The sequence below is a fragment of the Ranitomeya imitator genome, chromosome 6 (genome assembly GCF_032444005.1).
Source record: "Ranitomeya imitator isolate aRanImi1 chromosome 6, aRanImi1.pri, whole genome shotgun sequence".
NCBI lineage: Eukaryota > Metazoa > Chordata > Amphibia > Anura > Dendrobatidae > Ranitomeya > Ranitomeya imitator.
Window position 1 is genome coordinate 126,326,429 of NC_091287.1, and position 15,297 is coordinate 126,341,725.

Sequence of the window (15,297 nt, forward strand, 5' to 3'; positions counted from 1 at the left end):
GCAGTCTCTTTACATTGTTTACTGAAGACTTCAGGCAGCCACAGTCCAGGGCACCAGATCACAGGGCAGGCAGGGTCCGGCCGGCTTGGTGGCAAGTTGGGAGTCCCCTTATCCAGGTGAAGATTAAAGCCTTCCTCTAGCGCGGTGGTGTTGTAGTCCCTTACTGCCTATGGCTTCAGATAAGGTCCTCACAGATCGTCTCTGTCCCTCATATAGGATAGGACAATACCTGCATGACAGGTAACTCAAGCCTTTTTCAGGGACTCTATCGCGCCCCGGGCTCTATGTGTTACTGTGTCTTCAGTTGTGTGTGGCAGACAAGTAACTTGCAATTCAGCTGTCCTGCCAGTCTCTGATGTAAGTCCTAGAGTCCCTTACAACCTCGGTGTCTCGGCTACCGGTTATCTGCGCTTGGCCAGGGAGACAGTCTGCTCGCTGCTGTCCTAACCCTGGTCTCTTCGCCTGTGCTCTTTTCTCCTGCACACTCACTGCAATATATTCGGCTTTTGATGTTGTCTCTGTCCAGGAGCTGCATCACTTTGTTGTGGCTGCATGGCTCCTCATACGTTCTTCCTGCCTCAGACTGCTCCAATCTGCTGTCTGGCACTAACTAACTGACTTTCCCTCCAAAACCACAATATATAGGGGAGTCACCTAGGAATTGGATCAAAAGCTCCCCCTTGTGGCCTGGAGCGTGAACATGTTGCATGCTTGTGTTTACCTGGTGAAAGTTATCCTTCCTTGCCTCCAAGCGTAACATCACGCTCCCCGTGAGGAAAGCAATGTTACTGTGACGACCAGGACCCTGGGGTGCCGCACTAATGTCTTTGTAGGCCTCCTGACACTTCAGGAGATGAGGATCTGGTCATTTTAATTTTTATGTCTGGTCCTTCTGTTCAGCAGGCAGATGATTCGCTACCAGATTACTATACCACCAGCTTTCTCTACTCTCTCCATAGATACCACATGGCTGTGCGTTCATCTGTAGGCAGTTGAGAGAGAAACTTGACAAATAAGCGTTCAGCTGACAGGTACCTGTGGTAGAGTCCGGCAGAAGCTAAACATCTCAGTTATATTTACAGTCACAAGATAGCTAATCTCATAGTGTTTAGGTTACTGGCCCTCAGGGCCGATGTAGATGATCGTAGATTCTCTCATCCCAGAGAATAGGGCAGATTATACAAATCACACTCTGATCAGCGTGTGAGCATAGTGTGATCTGAGTCTGTCAGATGAGGAGAAGCTGAAGAAAACAGTTTCCTTATCTTCTCCATTGTGTCAGTCCATGGAAAACGGATGTCACCCGAGTTCAGTCCTATGTTTTCCACAGACTCATTGACTTGCATGGCCGAGTGTAATCAGATAAAACACGGGCATACTGCAATTTTTGGAGTTTTGTGTAAAATGATGTCCAGTTTGCCTTTTTTCTCTGTTATTTTGAGTTGTTCCAATACGCCCAGAGGAACTATACATGTGTATAACAAAACACGCGTAATTTCAATAATTTTGTGGGAGAAATACTTCATTTTCTGGAACAATTTCTGGGGTGCCAACACTATCAGCCGTCACTGTAGACGTCCGGCCACTGAGTGACTGTCTGGGATTTTATTCTATTAGGAGACTGACAAACTCACCCACTTCCAGCATTTTTAAAGGTAATGGATACTACTCACAACACAAAGCAAAATTATAGTTTTTAAATATTTTGATTATCCCCATTTCCAGAGAGCTAAGTAGCTTAGTGACAGCAGAAACAGTTCATTATATATGACTATAAGGCAGGGGTGTCAAACTGCATTCCTCGAGGGCTTCAAACAGGTCATGTTTTCAGGATTTCCTTGTACTGCACAGGTGATAATTTAATCACCTACACAAATAATGAGTTGGTGATTAAATTATCACCTGTGCAGTACAAGGAAATCCTGAAAACATGACCTGTTTGCAGCCCTCGAGGAATGCAATTTGACACCCCTGCTATAAGGGATTCTTAGTTTAACTCATAAATTCCTGCAGTCACAATACATCACTTAAACATTCATTTATCCCTCCTGTTGGGCTTAGAATAGTAAAGATGTCAATTATAGGCTGTTGTGGCGCTGTATTTTGTGAGCATCATAAAAATCAACTATTACAACATGATAGGTGTAGTCCATTAGTTTTGCCACTGGAGGGCAGTATTGTACCATGGCGTAGCGATGTCACATTTTCATAGCTGACAGTGACTTTTTATCATCTTGAATAGGCCAAAATAAACTTAATACAATGTGGAATGTATTATAGGAGTTTATTTTTTTTAAATCTAGATACTGGAAACTGAATGCAGGGTATAGAGTCTAGAATACACAGCCTCAGCGATGTTACTTGTTATGCGTAGTGTACAGAATGGATTTCTAATCACAATCAGGAATAGTCTATTGCAAACCAAATAGGTCAATGTCATTTTGTACCACTTCTGATATGCCAACCAGATATGCCTAAACATGCGATCGGTGAGGGCACTAGGGTGATCTGCTGTGCTTGTATACAGGGCCGGCATGTATGTTGCAATGATGGAAATACTTGATGAAAATATGTTGCCCTTACCTAGTGTATAGAAGAAACTACGCAGATGCAAAAACACTGTCAGAAGTGGGTTGGAAAGCAGTGACCACAGCAGTGGGCCATAGTAACCCTGCCCGGTGCTAATATTCACCCTGCACATAATATGGGATGGATGGGGAGCTGAAACATCATTTATTTTTCCTATTTCATGTAATAGCAATACTAAACAAATCCTAATATTTTACTATTTTATCGATATACCCTCTGTATATAACTATGCCCACATTAGCAAGTTATACTCTGAATCAGTATATCTCACCCACACAAAGTGGTTGCATAATATCGCAGGGACCGACCATCGGGCAGTGCATTAGATACAAGGGCTTATGTCTGACCCCCACTTGTGCATATTGTTGGCGCACTGTTCATATGTATTGGAATAATGTTGTGCAGACACATAAGTATGTACGTACAGACGGGGGCTACATAACGGTCAATCTACCTGCGTTCAAAGCTCTCCTGAACCCTCTAATCATCAGCAAATTCCTGTGAATTTGGGATCACCAAAGTGGCAGACGAGAATCTCACGATCAGAAGACAAACGCGGCTTTGACTAAAATGTCAGGTTTGATGTGTTTCCTTTGAACATGACAACATGTTCCTACAGCAACTCAGGAAAAGCAAATTAACACATGCAAAGGAACCCATCGCTCACTGACTGGAGAGCTTGGGCCCTATACATGGCTTTATTTTCCACTTCGTTGTTCCACTTGTAATTTCATATTTTTTTTCTACCATTGATTTTAATGTGACTAAAACCAAACAGTATTACCATGTATACCCTCCTTTTCCAAGTTACTTTATTTAATGTGTTGTGGTAGGGTAAAATAACAATATACAAAATAGTAGAAGATCTAGCACACAAAATTGGCAGTATATACAGGGTTGTCCAATCAATTAAGGAGTCAGGACAGAAATGAAAATAAAAAATGTGTATAGTCACCTCCTACAATAGACGCTGCTGTTCCCCCCAAAAAACAGGCTGCAGCCCATCATTATTCCATCAGGGCTCATTATCTGCATCCTGCACGTGACCGAAGAAGTTAGGTCACTGCCAGGAACAGCGGCGCCCACATGGCTGGCACAATGTCAGTGCGGGAGATCAGTATAGATTGTTTTTATTTTAATTACGGTCCTGAATTGCTTAGGCTGGGGTTGTCCAGTGATGGACAATCCCTTTAATTTGGCAGACTTCTTTGCTTCCCCCAGTGGAAGCTGCAGGTAACCACAATTAATTCAATTAAAGTTTTCCAGGAGTTTGCTATTGATCCCTAATCTTTAGGTAATGGCATCATTGTCAGATCGGTGGGCCTCTGCCAGCAGATTGAAGGGGCTATGAGATGTATCTGGTAAATTATGAAAAGTATACAAAGTTCACCCGAGCCCCATGGCACTTTTTAAGGGATTATGCCAAGTTTGGAAGTTATCCCCTGCGACTGGGTCTCTCCAGTGGTCCCATTCAGAATGAATGCATGGGAGGGACACATTTTCACCTCCACTCCACTCACATAGGGCTATTCACTATCCCTGTTCTTAAAATGAGTAGGGATCAGACCCCAGTAATAGAGAAGTTATTCCATCTCCACTGGAGAGATTATGGATAATTTAGTCATCTAATCTGATCTGTTTTAGGAGTTAGGACTCATGCAAACGACCCTATAACAATGGTCATGCACTATCTCTGTTTGCAACAGGTTCAGGAGTTGAGCCTGCTCTTTGCAGCATGGGTGCTGGCTCTGTTACATCGCTGTCATCTCACCGTAGGTCAGTGTTCCCCAACTCCAGTCCTCAAGAGCCACCAACAGGTCATGTTTTCGGGATTTCCTTAGTATTGCACAGGTGATGGAATTATTGCCTGTGCAGGTGATGCAATTATCACCTGTGCAATACTAAGGAAATCCTGAAAACATGACCTGTTGGTGGCTCTTGAGGACTGGAGTTGGGGAACACTGACCTACGGTGATGTGATGGGAGATAGCTCCGATGTCATCAGTTTAAACCTTTAAGTGTCGCTCTCAAGCATGACAGTGCATTTAAAAGGCATTAGAAAGGCGGTGGTCACGTCTAATGGCCACTGGCAACCTGTCCAACTTGATTTGGGAGTGCCAGTCAGTTACTGTGTTAGAAGGGGGCCTTCTGAAGATCTCTGTGCCTGCCATGTGAAATCTCCTAAAAAGCCCAGCCTTTAGCTGGACATTGTAGGATATCAGTGATCTCACAATACACTGTAATACTGTGGCATGGCAGTGTATTACATTGGTGATCAAGCAATCACAGATATCTGTCCCCTAAGGGAACTAATAAAAAATGTGAAAACATATAGCCCCTTCCATCCCACCTCTCAAAAGTAGCATAATTTAAAAAATCACATGCGATATTTGGTATTGCTGTATGTATCATTTCCTGAAATAATACAATGCAACAATATTTATCCTAAATAGTGAATGATCAAAAAAATCCAAACACCAGAATTGGTGTTCTTTGGTTACTGCAATTCTCCCCCATAATGCCATAAAAAGAATACAAAGTGATCAAAACATTGTATAACCTAAAATGTTATCAATAAAAACGTCAGCTCCTGTTGAAATATTTTAACCTTTTTTTTTTAATTTTTACTATGCATTGTAATTGTATCCTAACCTGAATAATATGAACTCCTCTGATTGACTATAAGTGCAGCTCTTAAAGGGGACTTATCAGCTAAAAGAAACGCATTAAAAATGACAGAAGATTACATTTCTTTTCTGTCATATTCAGTTCTGTGCAAAAGTTTTAGGCAGGTGTGGAGAAAATGCTGGAATGTAAGAATGTTTTAAAAAACTTTAAGTGGTCATAGTTTATTTTTCTCAGATAACAAAATACAAAGTGAATGAACAAAAGAGAAATCAATATTTGATGTGACCGTCCTTTGTGTTCAAAACAGCACTAATTCCTCTAGGTACGCTTGCACAAAGTCAGGGATAATATAGGATTCTAATGAGGTGTACGAGTAGTCAATTACCCCAAATAGGTGACAATGATCATCATTTTCAAGTGTATGTTGAAATATAGTCAGCTGAAAAAGAAACAGCAGTGTAGGAGGCTTAAAAGTGATTGAGGAACAGTCAATCTCTGCCACAAAGGTGAGGTTATAGAAGATAGTTTTGTTTCACAAGTCATATACCATGGCAAGACTGTTCACAGCAACAAGACACAAGGTAATTATACTGCAACAGAAAGGTCTCTCCCCAGCAAAGATTTCTAGAGTTGGTGCTAATTTATTTGTACATCAATTCCATAAGCCACGACAGTGGTATGAGGACCCTGGATGGGAGGCAGTGTGTGTGGCTCTGGATTACTCAGCTATGTGTGATGTCACATGGGCGTCACGCCAAAATGGTGAATTTGTGGCAGGCTGGTTACCAAAAGCCAGCAAGTAAGAGACGTCACTCCCTTTTCTGTCCAGGGGCCACAAGCCATTGTCATGGCTGATGTAATGGGACATGCAAGTTGATTCACGTAAACTCTAAAGATTTCAAAGCAGATTAGGTTTTCAATATTTGCTGTTTAAACTCTTGAAGAAGCACCAAGGAAAGGACAATGGTAAGGACCATAGACACAATGGTTGTCTAAGTGTCTTAGTACAGCAGGTAACAGACACATCATGCTCACTTCCCTTTGAATTTGGAAAATGTCTGGTTTTGGCATCAGCTTAAAACTGGCAGCAGCAAGTGGGACCCAGCTACACCCATCTACCATTCAAGGACGTCAAACATGGTCTTCATGGATAAAAAAAAGCCATACCTTTGACATAGAAACAAGGCCAAGTGACTCAAGGATACACAAAAACATAGGAACTAGGGTACAGAAAAATGGTAGCAGATGCACTGGACTGATGAACCAAAACTTTAAATACATTTCAGTAATAGAAGGTAGGCCTGGAGATTGGTGCAATAATGAGCATCTGCAGGCAAGAGTGTAGCATGGTGGAGGTTTCTAGCAACTTTGGGGCTGCATTTTGAATTGGAAATTTGGTCTGGTTTAATAATGTCCTCAGTGATGAGAAATAAAGGCAGACACCTATCCATCATGCAATACCATCAGAAAGGCATCTGATGGAGGTTACAGAATTATTCTGCAGTAGAACAATGGCCCCAAACATACAGCCAAAGTCAGTAAGAAATATCCACAGTGTAAAAAAGAACAAGGAGTCTTGGAAGTGACGATATGCCCCCCACAGAGCCCTGATCTCAGTATCATTCAATCTGTAGAGGATTACATGAAGAAACAGAAGGATTTACACAAGCTGACATCCATAGAAGACCTATGGTTGGTTTTCCAAGATGTTTAGAACAACTTCCCTGCTGAGTTCATTCAAAATCAATATACAACTGTACATAACACTCTAGACTTCGGAGTGAGCAGACGTGCCTATCTGCTCCCTGCAAGTCAGAGGAGATAACACAGCGCAGTACTACTGGCAGCCCATTGCAGCAGCAGCTACTCATTTGTTTCTTTTGTCTCTGTATGTTGTCTGTTCTTTTGGACATTCTTTTGGACTTTCTATTGGCTTTGGTACCTTTATGGACTCCTAATTTGTAACTGTGGATTGATGGATGGTTTATACTCTGTGGATCGCACTGTTCCTGTATGACGGACCATTGTGGGAAGGTGGAAACCATTCACCCATACAACCAACTGCCTCTGGACACGCAGTGCTGGATCAGCACCCAGATCTGCCACTACTACGTACATCCCCCTACAGGTACATGCAACTCCTAAATGGATACCAGTAATGCGACACCCCCATGGACATGTATCTAATGCAACCACTACCAGCTACAGTTCCACCATACAAACACAGCTTCTACCTTGTTGGTTACAGATGCAGCCATCCGTGTACAGAGGAGAATACTGGAAACAGTCAGATACGGCGCGGACTGGAGCAAAGGACAGGGACAGTGATCTGCTGGTTGCCCCTAAGTCTGTCATTAAACGTGTTGTGTATTCAAGGGATCGACTTCTAGAGCTGAGGAGGATGAAGGCTACTCCAGCCGTGGACATACCACTTGTTCCCCGTGAAGTGTGGAGACCTTTCAGAGGCTGCAGAGCAGGAAAAAAGGTGAAGTCCTGGAGAAGAAGGTTTAAACCAGCAGTCCCATCCATTATCATGGGTAATGTAAGCTCACTGGGAAATAAGACGGATGAACTGCTGGCTCTGTGTAAAACCCAGATGGAGTTCAAGGAATGCAGTCTCATGTGCTTTACAGAAACCTGGTTACATGGGGAGGTCCCTGATTTGAGTGTCTCGATTCCAGGACTTCACAAGGTCCAGGCTGATAGAGACAAAGCTAAGTGTGGTAAGAAAAAGGGTGGTGGGGTGATATTATACATTAATAACAGATGGTGCAATCAGCGTCATATTGCTGTTAAGGAAAGTCACTGCAGACAAAACATTGAACTCTTAGGGTACCGTCACACAGTGGCATTTTGATCGCTACGACGGCACGATTTGTGACGTTCCAGCGATATATCCGTGACGTTCCAGCGATCTCGCTGTGTCTGACACGCTCCTGCGATCAGGGACCCCGCTGAGAATCGTACGTCATAGCAGATCGTTTGAAACTTTCTTTCGTCGTCTAGTGTCCCGCTGTGGCGGCATGATCGCATGGTGTAACAAAGGTGTGCACGATATTGTATACGATGTGCGCATAGTAACCAACGGCTTCTACATCGCACATACGTCATGAAATTATCGCTCCAGCGTCGTACATTGCAAAGTGTGACAGCAGTCTATGACAATGGAGCGATATTGTTACGATGCTGGAGCGTCACGGATCGTGCCGTCATAGCGATCAAAATGCCACTGTGTGACGTATTATGACCTGGTGGTTAAGAGGCCACACTGATATGACCTGGTGGCTAAAACGCAACATGGAACGAGCTCTGAGAAGGTGGTATCTCTACTGACCGCAGTCCCTAATCCTAACAACACAACTAGAAATAGCCGTGGGATGTTCCTGACACTCCCTAGACACCTCGTCACAGCCTCAGATATAGCTACCCCTAAAGAAGGAAATAGAAAGCTATCTTGCCTCAGAGAAACCCCCAAAAGGAAAGATAGCCCCCCACAAATATTGACTGTGAAAGGAGAGGGAAATGACGAACTCAGAAATGAAATTAGAATTCAGCACAGGGAGGCCAAAACTAAACTAGATAGACAGAGAGCAAAGGATACTGTGCGGTCAGTATTAAAAACTACAAAATCTACGCAGAGTTTAAAAAAATGAACTCCACACCGACTCACGGTGTGGAGGGGCAAATCTGCTTCCCAGCGCTTCCAGCCAGCCTGAATAAGACATAGTGACAAGCTGGACAAAAGAGACAAAATGCAAAGCAATAGAGTCCAAACAAATGGACAAACAAAACTAGCAAAACTTATCTTTTGCAGACAAGGACTGGCCATATGAGAAATCCAAGGGAAGAATCAAATCCAACCAAGAACATTGACAGCAGGCCTGGACTAAAGCCCAGAGCAGGTTTAAATAACAAACCCAGGCAAGGCGATTAGTGAAGGCAGCTGCTACAGCCACCTAACGGAGCAGCAGTTCCACTTGAAACCACCAGAGGAAGCCCAAGGGCAGAACTCGCAAAAATACCATTAGCAACCACAGGAGGGAGCTCCAGAACGGAACTCACAACAGTGAAGGTACCCTTAGCAGTTGGCCTCAGGCCCTATTATTTACCTAGGGAATTCTCCATTTGCACTACAGTAGTCGTGTATATACCTCCATCCGCAAACCAAGAGGCGGCTGTGGAAGTATTGTCTGGGGTGTTAGACCGCATTCAGACAAAGCACCCAAACTCGTTAACTGTAACCTCTGGGGACTTTAACAGAGCCATGATCTCAAAGGCTCTTGCAAAGTTCTATCAATATGTAAAATGTGCCACAAGAGACAACAGTATATTGGATCTCCTCTAGGCAAATGCTAAAGATGCCTCTTCATCATCTGCACTGCCCCCCCTGGGGAAATCAGACCACAACCTCATACTATTGTCTCCATCATACCAACCTGTTGTCAGTAAACAACCAGTGACAATAATACTAATTAGGAAGTGGACTCCAGCGGCAGAGGAGTCTCTACCAGACTGCTTTGACCTCATAGACTGGGAGGTGATATGCGACAGGGGAGAGCATGATGATGTAAATGATATTGTCGGGAGAGTAATGGATTATATAAATTTTTATACTGACACTGTTGTACCAGCTAAAAAGATTCGATGTTACGCAAATAACAAGCCTTGGGTTACAAAAGAATTGAAACACTTACTAAACAAGAAAAAAATGGCATTTAAAATGAAGGATACAAAGAAACTGAAATTGATACAAAGTGATTTAAATGGGAAAATTAAGAATGCCCATGGAGGTGTGGTCAGGCATGAAACAGCTAACTGGATTTAAGGCAAAGCCGGAGCATGGGGAAGTGGATCTGCCCTTGGCTAATGAAATGAACGAGTTTTTCAACAGATTCACCAACACAAGCACAGCATCATCAGGAATGGGGGATGGAGCTGGGAAAACATCAGCAGCATTGACATTGGGTGATAAACTACCTGCTTTCACCGTCTCCCAAAGCGACGTGAGAAGACAGTTTAGTAGACTTGTTATTGGCAAAGCAGCTGGGCCTGATGGTCTCAGTCCACGTGTCCTCAGAGCATGTGAAAACCAACTATGTACTGTCTTCCAGGACCTGTTTAACTGGAGCCTTCAATCACAGGGGGTACCAGAACTGTGGAAGACCACCTGCCTGGTGCCGGTTCCTAAGACCACTTTTCCAACTTCCCTACAAGACTATCGTCCAGTGGCCTTAGGCTAGGTTCACATTGCGTCAAGTACATGGCGTCAAACGGATGCGTTAAACGCATGTACAGAAACGGAGCAAAAATATGTGAAATTCGTCGTCACGGTAACGCTAGCGTTAACGCATGTGATCGCGTTTTTTCATTTTGATGTCCGTTTACGAAGTATCCGTTTGTCTGCGTTTGTCACTGTCAATAAAGTTGTTCTTTTTTTTTTGTTGGTAAATATTGGATAGAATATTTCTATTTTATATTTACCACTGGCAGTTGTGGCGACGACAGACGGCTAGGGACCTTTTTTCTTTTTTTGTCCTCCTTGTGCCACAACCTATTGTGTATGTAAAATGTAAAAAAAAATATTTTAACATTAAATAATGTTAACATTCATTGGATCAATAAATTTATGCCTGAAAAATTCAACATGTGTGCTATGTACCTTTGTTGTTTTTGCGTGTTTTTTTGGGGGAGGTCTAACAGCCTTGGGCTCAGAAGACTCCTATTCACAATAAAACAATAAACAGGATTGTTATGCCTAGCTCAATACAATGGAGTTTCACACAACATGGTTTTTTAAAGTGCAAGCCTACCGACTCAGAAGAAAAAATCGCAGACACGCTGCTGCTGCTGACATCTGTATCCGACATCTGTGTGCAACAAAACAATACATTTTTAGTACACACACATCCGACGGACATTACAGACTCCCATGATGTATACAGAGATATATAATATATAGAAATGTACTTACAATTTAGCTACGGCAAAACACTCTGTCACGTGCAGGAGACTTTGTGTGAGTGGGATATTTTAATGGCCGAAGTCACATTTCCTGTCACATGACCACATGTGACCACCTTCAAAAGCTATTAAAACGTGTGGTTCTATTTGGAAATTTTTCATGATTTGCGTCTGACTGCGTTTGCCATAGCCTTCTATGGCAGAATGAACGCTTCCGTTAGTAGTGCGTTAGCTTGGCCGGACCCGAAAACGCTGCAAGCCGCGTTGAAGGTCCGTCAGAAAAAAAACGTTATGTGACAAACGCATACCAATTTAGGGATGCGTCACGATGCGTCAGACAATGCAAGTCTATGGGCGCGTTAGTATGTGCGTTACATTGCGTTTTTACTACTTAAAAACGAGTCCGTTAGACGGACACACCTAGCGCAATGTGAACCCAGCCTTAACATCACAAGCTGTGAAGTCCTTGGAGAGAATAATACTCGCCTACTTGTGTCTGAGGGTGAGGGCTTTTACTGACCCCCTGCAGTTTGCGTACCAGCAGAGATTGGGGGTGGATAATGCTGTAGTGTCTCTGCTACATACAGTACATTCATTGTTGGACAATGGTGGAACTGCAGTGCGCGCCATTTTTTTTTACTTTTTAAGTGCTTTTAATACCTTACAGCCGCCCTTACTACGCAATAAGTTGACTGATATGGATGTAGATGAGGGGATGGTGAACTGGATAAACGACTACCTGACAGACAGGCCGCAGTTTGTAAGGATGGGGGAGGTAGTATCTGGCAGTGTACGGAGCAGTTTTGGAGCCCCTCAGGGTACCATGCTGTTGCCCTTCCTTTTCACATTGTATACAGCTGACTTTCAGTATAAATCAGATTTTTATCACCTCCCAAAATTCTCAGATGACTCGGTGATTGTAGGGGGCATTGCGGGGGACTGGGGGGAGAAGGAATATAGAAGGGTGGTTTCTGACTTGGTGGATTGGTGCCAGACTAACTGTCTAGAACTAAATGTAAAGAAAACCAAGGGGTTGGTGGTGAGTTATAGAAAGAAAAAGGATGATTACCTACCGATCAATATTGCTGACCAGGAGGTTGAGATTGTTGAGAGCTACAAATATTTAGGGTTCACCTTGACAGTAAACTCGATTGGAGGTGTCATACAGAAAAGGTTTACAAGAAGGGAATGAGCAGACTGTACTTTCTTCGGAAGCTCAGGTCATTCAATGTGTGCAGTAAAATGCTGGAAATGTTCTACCAAAATAAAGGTTTTGGCGGCTGACAGCACATCTGACCATAAAACAGGTAAAGGCGGATACCCGTCCTATTTCCACTGGAGCCAAGTGGAAGAGTACATACCGTCGGTTGAAGTGAAGGACAGCATCCAGTCAGGGTGAAAAGATTCTTCTTTATTAAGCCATAAATGCAATGTTTCAACCTCTAGGGTCTTTGTCAAGCATACACAACTATCAAACAGGCAGCCTTAACCCCTTAGTGACAGAGCCAATTTGGTACTTAATGACCAGGCCAATTTTTGCAATTCTGACCACTGTCACTTTATGAGGTTATAACTCTGGAACGCTTCAACGGATCCCGCTGATTCTGAGATAGTTTTTTCGTGACATATTGTACTTCATGTTAGTGGTAACATTTCTTCGATATTACTTGCGATTATTTATGAAAAAAACGGAAATATGGCGAAAATTTTTAAAATTTTGCAATTTTCAAACTTTGTATTTTTATGTCCTTAAATCAGAGAGATATGTCATGAAAAATAGTTAATAAATATCATTTCCCACATGTCTACTTTACATCAGCACAATTTTGGAAACAAAATTTTTTTTTGTTAGGGAGTTATAAGGGTTAAAAGTTGACCAGCAATTTCTCATTTTTACAACACCATTTTTTTTTAGGGACCACATCACATTTGAAGTCATTTTGAGGGGTCTATATGATAGAAAATAATGAAGTGTGACACCATTCTAAAAACTACACCCCTCAAGGTTCTCAAAACCACATTCAAGAAGTTTATTAACCCTTTACGTGCTTCACAGGAACTGAAACAATGTGGAAGGAAAAAATGAACATTTAACTTTTTTTTGCAAACATCTTAATTCAGAACCATTTTTTTTATTTTCACAAGTGTAAAAACAGAAATGTAACCATAAATTTTGTTATGCAATTTCTCCTGAATACGCCAATACCCCATATGTGGGGGTAAACCACTGTTTGGGCGCACCGCAGAACTTAGAAGTGAAGGAGCGCCGTTTGACTTTTTCAATGCAGAATTGGCTGGAATTGAGATCGGACACCATGTCACATTTAGAGAGCCCCTGATGTACCTAAACAGTGGAAACTCCCCACAAGTGACACCATTTTGGAAACTAGACCCCTTAAGGAACTTATCTAGATGTGTGGTGAGCACTTTGAACCCCCAAGTGCTTCACAGAAGTTTATAACGTAGAGCCGTGAAAATAAAAAATCGCTTTTGTTTACACAAAAATGATCTTTTCGCCCACAAATTCTTATTTTCACAAGGGTAACAGGAGAAATTAGACCACAAAAGTTGTTGAGCAATTTCTCCTGAGTACACTGATACCCAATATGTGGGGGTAAACAACTGTTAGGGCGCACCGCAGAGCTTGGAAGAGAAGGAGTGCCGTTTTACTTTTTCAATGTAGAATTGGCTGGAATTGAGATTGGACGCCATGTCGCGTTTGGAGAGCCCCTGATGTGCCTAAACAGTGGAAACCCCCCACAAGTGACACCATTTTGGAAACTAGACCCCTTAAGGAACTTATCTAGATGTGTGGCGAGCACTTTGAACCCCCATGTGCTTCACAGAAGTTTATAACGTAGAGCCGTGAAAAAAAAAAATTGCATTTTTTCTACAAAAATGATCTTTTTGCCCACAAATTTTTATTTTCACAAGGGTAACAGGAGAAATTAGACCACTAAAGTTGTTGTGCAATTTCTCCTGAGTACGTCGATACCCAATATGTGGGGGTAAACCACTGTTTGGGCGCACCGCAGAGCTTGGAAGAGAAAGAGTGCCGTTTTACTTTTTCAATGTAGAATTGGCTGGAATTGAGATCGGACGCCATGTCGCGTTTGGAGAGCCCCTGATGTGCCTAAACAGTAGAAATCCCCCACAAGTGACCCCATTTTGGAAACTAGACCCCCCATGGAACTTATCTAGATGTGTGGTGAGAACCTTGAATGCCCAAGTGCTTCACAGAAGTTTATAATGCAGAGCCGTGAAAATAAAAAATATTTTTTTTTTCCACAAAAAAGATTTTTTAGCCACCAAATTTTTATTTTCACAAGGGTAACAAGAGAAATTGGACCCCAAAAGTTGTTGTCCAATTTGTCCTGAGTATGCTGGTACCCCATATGTGGGGGTAAACCACTGTTTGGGCGCACCGCAGAGCTCGGAAGGAAGGAGCGCCGTTTTGGAATGCAGACTTTGATAGAATGGTCTGCGGGTATTATGTTGCGTTTGCAGAGCCCCTGATGTACCTAACCAGTAGAAACCCTCTACAAGTGACCCCATTTTGGAAACTAGACCCCCCAAGGAACTTATCTAGATGTGTGGTGAGAACTTTGAATGCCCAAGTGCTTCACAGAAGTTTAGAATGCAGAGTCGTGAAAATAAAAAATATTATTTTTTTCCACAAAAAAGATATTGTAGCCCCCAAGTTTTTATTTTCACAAGGGTAACAGGAGAAATTGGACTGCAATAGTTGTTGTCCAATTTATCCCGAGTACGCTGATGCGCCATATGTGGGGGTAAACCACTGTTTGGGCGCACGGCAGAGCTCGGAAGGGAAGGAGCGCCTTTTTGGAATGCAGACTTTGATAGAATGGTCTGTGGGCATTATGTTGCGATTGCAGAGCCCCTGATGTACCTAAACTGTAGTAACCCCCCACAAGTGACCCCATTTTGGAAACTAGACCCCCCAAGGAACTTATCTAGATGTGTGGTGAGAACTTTGAATGCCCAAGTGCTTCACAGAAGTTTAGAATGCAGAGTCGTGAAAATAAAAAATATTATTTTTTTCACAAAAAAGATTTTGTAGCCCCCAAGTTTTTATTTTCACAAGGGTAACAAGAGAAA

At 42.6% G+C, this 15,297-nt stretch overlaps 1 protein-coding gene and 1 long non-coding RNA gene across 2 annotated transcripts in view; one reads left to right on the top strand and one right to left on the bottom strand.

The window, feature by feature from the left end:
• NEK11 (NIMA related kinase 11) overlaps nucleotides 1-15,297 on the top strand; it is a 406,370-nt gene that overhangs the window by 25,526 nt on the left and 365,547 nt on the right. The window lies entirely within an intron of this gene.
• On the bottom strand, nucleotides 10,583-11,306 carry LOC138643600 (uncharacterized). The gene is made up of 3 exons (XR_011314204.1): nucleotides 11,028-11,306; nucleotides 10,877-10,936; nucleotides 10,583-10,768 (listed from the first exon to the last, which is right to left on the bottom strand). It is a non-coding gene; the product is annotated as an uncharacterized lncRNA (long non-coding RNA).